The sequence below is a fragment of the Leuciscus leuciscus genome (assembly GCF_965113295.1).
Source record: "Leuciscus leuciscus genome assembly, chromosome: 12".
Lineage (NCBI taxonomy): Eukaryota > Metazoa > Chordata > Actinopteri > Cypriniformes > Leuciscidae > Leuciscus > Leuciscus leuciscus.
This window is the reverse complement of record NC_138736.1, coordinates 28,403,120-28,410,369: the sequence shown is the minus strand read 5'-3', so window position 1 is coordinate 28,410,369 and position 7,250 is coordinate 28,403,120.

The window sequence follows — 7,250 nt, the reverse complement described above, 5'->3', positions numbered from 1 at the left end:
AAACAACCAAAATAAATATCAGACATTATCAGTCAAATAGACACATCAGAAGTGCATGTTTGTATAGTCAGTGGGTGTGTCAGGGTGTGTGTAGGCCTAATTGTGGACGACGTGCGTCTCTGAGAGAGCGTGGGTTGTAATGTTTGTGTGGGAGAATGGCTTTGTGGCACTGACCCAACAAATGTAGCAGACTGCAAGGTCTCTGAAGAGTGTCTGGAGACCGCCGTGGACTCTGAGATGATCCTTTTTTCCGACTGCGCTTTCCTATTCGGACGGCTGAATGAAGACGGTACATGAAGGTGCGTTGCGCCAGTTCACGGACTCGATGAAGACCGTAAGTCTGGAAGCGTCAAACGACAGGAACACGAGCCCCACTCCACACGACAACTCAAACTTTTCTACTTCTCTCTCTTCCACCTGCTCATGAGAACTGCATATACTTCTCTACGTCTCTCCCCAGGTGCGTGAGCCTTGCCCTTAAATTTGCTTCTCATTAATTGATGCACACCTCCTTTTATGTCATGGAATTGACAAAGTGAAAGTGAGAGTAACGTTTTATGCGGCACAGGGCAGTAGATAGTTTTCCACTCTGCCCCCTACTGGCGAAGGATGCTATAGAGCCGGTTCCTCCAGCCGATATGAAGACAGGGTTCTACAGCCCTTACTTCATTGTACTCAAGAAAGGTGGTGGGTTACGGCTGATCTTGGACCTGCGAGTTTTGAATCGGGCCTTACACAAGCTACCGTTCAAAATGCTGATGCAGAAACGCATTTTCGAATGCATCCATCCCCAAGATTAGTTTGCAGCGATAGATGTCTCCATCCTCCCGCGACACAGAATATTTATACATTTCGCGTTCGAGGGTCGTGCATACCAGTACAAGGTCCTACCCTTCGGGCTGTCCCTGTCGCCTCGTGTCTTCACCAAGGTCATGGAGGCGGCCCTTGTTCCTCTGAGAGAGCAGGGCATTCACATCCTCAACTACCTCGACGACTGGCTCATGCTAGCACAGTCCCGAGCTCAGTTGTGTGAACACAGGGACCTGGTGCTCAGTCACCTCAGCCAGCTGGGTCTTCAGGTCAACCGGGAAAAGAGCAAACTCTTGCCAGTGCAGAGGTTCTCTTTTCTTGGTATGGAGTTGAACTCGGTCTCACAGACGAGCGTGTCCAGTCGGTGCTGAACTGCCTGAACACTTTCAAGGGCAGAATCGCGGTTTCACTGAAACATTTTCAGAGGCTCCTGGGGCATATGGCGGCCGCAGCGGCAGTAGTACCGCTCGGTCTTCTCCATATGAGACCGCTTCAGCACTGGCTCCATGGCCGAGTTCCGAGGTGGGCGTGGCAACACGGCACCTACCGGGTCCGAGTTACTCCGGAGTGTCGCAAACACTTCAGCCCGTGGTCAGACCCGTTGTTTCTGCAGGCAGGAGGTCCCCTGAAACAAGTGTCCCGACATGCAGTGGTATTCACAGATGCCTCTGCCACCGGCTGGGGTGCCACGTACAATGGGCATGCAGACTCAGGGGTTTGGACGGGACCCCATCTGCATTGGCATGTCAACTGCCTAGTTGCTAGCAGTACGTCTTGCTCTGAGCCGCCTCAAACGGTGCCTACAGGGGAAAGACGTACTGATCCGCACGGAAAACACTGCGATTGATGCTTACATCAACCATCAAGGTGGTCTGCGCTCTCGCCACATGTCGCAACTCGCCCGCCACCTCCTCCTCTGGAGTCAGAAGCATCTGAGGTCGCTTCGTGCCATTCACACTCCTGGTGCACTCAACACCATAGCTGACGAGCTATCATGTGCAGCACTTCCAGGAGAATAAAGAGACTCCATCCCCAAGCGGTTCAGCTGATTTGGCGTCGTTTCGGAGAGGCACAATTAGACCTGTTTGCCTCCCCAGAGACCACCCACTGCCAGTGGTTCTATTCCCTGACCGAGTCAACTCTCGGCACGGACGCTCTGGCACACAGCTGGCCCAGGGGCCTGCGCAAATATGCGTTTCCCCCAGTGAGCCTTCTCGTACAGACATTGTGCAAGGTCAGGGAAGACGAGGAGCCGGTCGCCTCCCGTATTCTCGCCTCAAATGGTCAGAGACACGAGGGGGCCCCCGGTTAGTGTCGGCTTGCTGCGCCCACAAGTGCGCTAGAATTCTCCAGAGAGTCCTCTTAGTAGACCCTGTGAGTCCTCCGATCATCCCTATGGCGTCTGACGACTGATGACCCAGGCCTACGACTGGTGTATCCTCGAGAACCAGCTCTAGGCCTGGATGCCCATATGTGTGACATTCAGCAGGTTTCCATATGCGTGTTCCACGGCAAGCTCTTAATGAAGCCTGTGTCTCCCCTGACAGAGTCCGCCCTGCCGTCCCTGCCAGTGTTGTTATCCTCCGGATGGTGAGAGCCACTCAGGGACTCCGTATTGCACAGCCCTCACAAGGTTAGTCCATATGGTATCTTCCACTAGACCTCTAGTAGGATGTGGATTCTGCAGTGTTCCCTCCTTTGTAAAAGAAGGGGGGCACGCTTTCCCAGCGTTATCCAATATTTGTCACTATAAAGGGGTTATTCGGAACAGTAGTGACGGACACTCTCTGGGTAAGCCCTGTCTCATCGCCAAGAAGGGTAAGAGGGTTTAGATTAGATTAGATTAGATTAGATTAGATTAGATTAGATTAGATTAGATTAGATTCAACTTTATTGTCATTACACAAGTACAGGTACAAGGCAACGAAATGCAGTTTAGGTCTAACCAGAAGTGCAATAGCAGCAAGTGCAGGATATACAGTGGTTCCATAGTGCAGGACATGGATATGTGCTGAATAAATATAGAGTTAAATACTATTATAAACAGAATTTTACAGATAGATTTGTCCTATGAATATAATATACAGATAACTATTACTGTGAACAGAATTTACAGCTAGATATGTACTGAATATAATATACAGATGGCTATTACTATAAACAGAGTTTTTACAGATAGATATGTACAGTGAACATAATATACAGATGGTTATTACTATAAACAGAGTATACAGGTGAATATGTACTATGAATATATATACAGATGGCTGTTACTATAAACAGAATGTGAGCATAATATATAGATGGCTATTACTATAAGCAGAGTTTTACAGATAGATATATGTAATAAGTTAGGCTAAGATGAGCAGTATAACAATGGAATTAAAGTAGTGCAAATAAAGTTTGGACAGAAGCAATCCGAGTAAAAGTGCAGTGGAAAGTAATTTCATATTACAGTTAAAGTACGGTATTGCAAATGTATATGTAAACAATTGGTACTGTAAATTGGCAGTGCAAATTGAGCATATTCCAGTCAAGGCAAGTAGGTAAGTAGTGCAAGATGCATATGTAAACAGTTGTTACTATAATAACAGTCAGCAGTGCAAATGAACATTATAGTATTGCAAATAACAAAATAGAGGCAGGTGTGAGGAGGGAGAGGAGAGTCAATCAGTATATGAGGGGAGTGGGATCAATGAGGGTTAGAGTTTAATAAAGAGACAGCTCTGGGGAAAAAACTGTTCTTTAGTCTGCTGGTCCTGGTCCGGAGGCACCTGAAACGCCTGCCGGAGGGCAGGAGAGAAAACAGTCTGTGGGCCGGGTGAGAGGAGTCCTTAAGGATGCTGCGAGCTCGATGCAGACAGCGTTTCCTCTGGATGTGCTCGATGGCAGGTAGTGGAGTCCCAGTGATGCGCTGGGCGGTTTTCACCACCCGCTGCAGTGCCTTGCACTCTGCAACAGAACAGCTCCCATACCACACTGTAGCACAGTTGGTCAGGATGCTTTCTATTGCACAGCGATAGAAGTTCACCAGGATAGTCGAGGAAAGCTGATTCTTCCTCAGTGTCCTCAGGAAGAAAAGGCGCTGGTGAGCCTTCTTGACCAGGCAGGAGGTGTTGGTTGTCCAGGACATGTCCGCCGAGATGTGGGTCCCCAGGAACTTGAAACTGGAGACACGCTCAACAGCCATTCCATTGATGTGGATGGTGTCGTGTGTGCCTCTTGACACTTTCCTGAAGTCCACGATGAGCTCCTTCGTTTTGGTGGTGTTGAGGAGCTGGTTATTTTCAGTGCACCATGTGGCCAGGTGCTTGATCTCCTCCCTATAGGCAGTCTCATCGTTGTTGCTGATGAGACCAATCACCGTAGTGTCGTCCGCAAACTTGACGATGGAATTAGATCCGTACACAGGCTTGCAGTCGGAGGTGAAGAGGGAGTAGAGAAACGGGCTTAGCACACAGCCCTGTGGTACACCAGTGTTGAGTGTGATGGACGTGGAGCAGTTGGAGCCTGATCGAACATTCTGGGGTCTGTTGGTCAAAAAGTCCAAAATCCAGTTGCACATGGAGGTGTTAATGCCCAGGTCTCCAAGTTTGGCTATTAACTTAGTTTGGATGACAGTGTTGAATGCTGAGCTGAAGTCAACAAACAGCATGCATGCATAAGTGTTCTTATTGTCTTGTTGTTTAGGAGGCTTGCCCAGGGCGCTGGAAGCGGGCAGCGCCCGTGGTCACGACGAGACGTCGAGAGTGACCGAACGATAGGGAACGTCTCGGTTACATATGTAACCCTCGTTCCTTAAGAGAGGAACGTCGTCCTGTCGCCACGGGCGCTGTACCGTCGCTGGGGCCTGGGTCACCAACTCGGCTCAATTCCTCAGCGAAAAACTGATTGCATCATGCACCAGCAGCTCATTTATACCCGCGCTGACGAGGCAGAGCAGCTGGATGCAATGATTGCATGCCAATGTGAAATTGGCTCGTTTAATTACACTCAAAGTAGATCGGTCCTCTGAGTGAGATCCCAAAATCGTCGGTCACAACGAGACGTCTCTGTTACCTCTCTCAGGTTCCTCGTTCCGAGGGTTACATATGTAACCGAGACGTTCCTGTTTTGTAGTTCCTGTTTTCATGTTTTATAGTTCATGTTTTTATGTTTTAAAGTTCATGTCCCTGTTCAGGCGCCACTCTGTAACGGTGGTGGGCAGTGTTGTAATGTAACAGAGTACAAATACTTCGTTACTGTACTTAAGTAGAAATTTCACGTATCTGTACTTTACTTCGCTATTTATATTTATGTCAACTTTCACTTTTACTCCACTACATTTCCTATATAAAATGTATACTTTTACGCCGATATATTTCCACTAAGCATCTTAGTTACTCGTTACTACAAAATAAAATCAGAAGAAATGTGTGCGACTGCAATAAGGGAGGTTTTGCGAATCACTGCTTCTAGATTGCATTACGCACGCTCCGCACGGCGCACGCTCTATTTCAGTGTAATGCTGGTTTGTTGCCATGCCAAAGGAGGAGGAAGCACAACTGAAACCGCCATGGAAGCACGAGCACCGATATCTATGCGAGCACCTACCTTTTGATTTAATTCAACAGAGAACTCTCAAAGACATGTCCATAATACTGAAACACGCTTAACTGTTTTTGGTATAGCATAACTGCCGGGCCGAATATTTCCTCAGGTAGGCTAATGTTAGACTGAGAAATATTTTTTGAGAACTGCTACGTTAATCAGTGGCAGTTTAGAAAGAAAGTGTTAAGGGCTATTCACGTCTTTAAAAGCATCATACGTTTTGTCAAACTTGAGATTTCCTTTTATGTTAATTAACTCAAAACTCAGTGGTAATAGGATAATGTTGGGCTTATGTTGCTGTGTGTGTGTGAGAGATGGTGACCTGGGGAGTAAGCCCTACAAATGCTCATACCACATGACCAAAATATTCTCCCTACCATCAGGGTTTTTTTTGTGTTTTTTTTAAAGAAATAGGTTATTATTTATTTTTCATTTTTACCTTAAGTTCATACAAAAGTGAAATTTCTGTTTCATTTTTTTTTCTTTGATGTCAGCTCTAAAAATATGCTGTTTGCTCTTTGAACTTAAGAGAATTGTGCCTGAAAAGTCCTGGAAAAGACTGTGATTTTGATTTGATGAGTGAGATTAAGAAGATATGGGAAATTGGAACCCTGAATATGCTTTACTATAAGAAAGCCACAATAAAGTTCACAAACCCAAAGTTCTAACCGCTTGATTTTAAACTTTTTTTTTTTTTTTTACTTTTACTTCAATTACTTAAGTACATTAAATATCAGAAAATTACTTTTGATACTTAAGTACAGTATATATCAGACACTTTAAGACTAAAGTGTAACTAAAAGGTAACTTTCACTTCTACCAAAGTCTTTTTCTATACGATACTTGTACTTTTACTCAAGTATTGCTTTCTAGTACTTTATACAACACTGGTGGTGGGCCCCAAAAGACAATTCAAATCAACAGTTCAATGTTATATTTTAACTCACTGTTCGGGCGCCAGACAGGAATAGGCCTGTCAAAATGAACCCAGGATAGCATAAATCAACCACCTGTTAATATAACAATAAAAAATTGACATAGTCTGGGGTTTTCTTCCCATCAATTATTTGTCAAAAGTTAATGATCAATTCAATTATATGCAACTGTTCAGATGGAGAGGAAAATAAAAAATAAAACAAAATAATAACAATAATAATCATACAACAATATTAAACCCCACTACTTCTTGTTGGTACTTTTTTCACTCATAAATGGAAATATACAAAATGCGAACCCGTGAAGATACGTCACATCTAACAGATTTTCCGCAACAGTAGGCCCATATTAATACCCAAATTTGTCCAATCACAAAACACAGTAAATCAGCAGTAAGTAGTAGGAAGGGGACAAAGTAATTAAACAACCAAAATAAATATCAGTCAAATAGACACATCAGAAGTGCATGTTTGTATAGTCAGTGGGTGTGTCAGGGTGTGTGTAGGCCTAATTGTGGACGACGTGCGTCTCTGAGAGAGCGTGGGTTGTAATGTTTGTGTGGGAGAATGGCTTTGTGGCACTGACCCAACAAATGTAGCAGACCGCAAGGTCTCTGAAGAGTGTCTGGAGACCGCCGTGGACTCTGAGATGATCCTTTTTTCTGACTGCACTTTCCTATTCGGACGGCTGAATGAAGACGGTACGTGAAGGTGCGTTGCGCCAGGAACACGAGCCCCACTCCACACGGCAACTCAAACTTTTCTACTTCTCTCTCTTCCACCTACTCATGAGAACTGCATATACATGGATTAAAGTGTAGAATAAAAATATAGGCACTATTCATAAAATAATTTATATCATTGTAGTATTGTATGACTGAGCACCAGACTCTCTCTCATCCCTCACAGCCACAT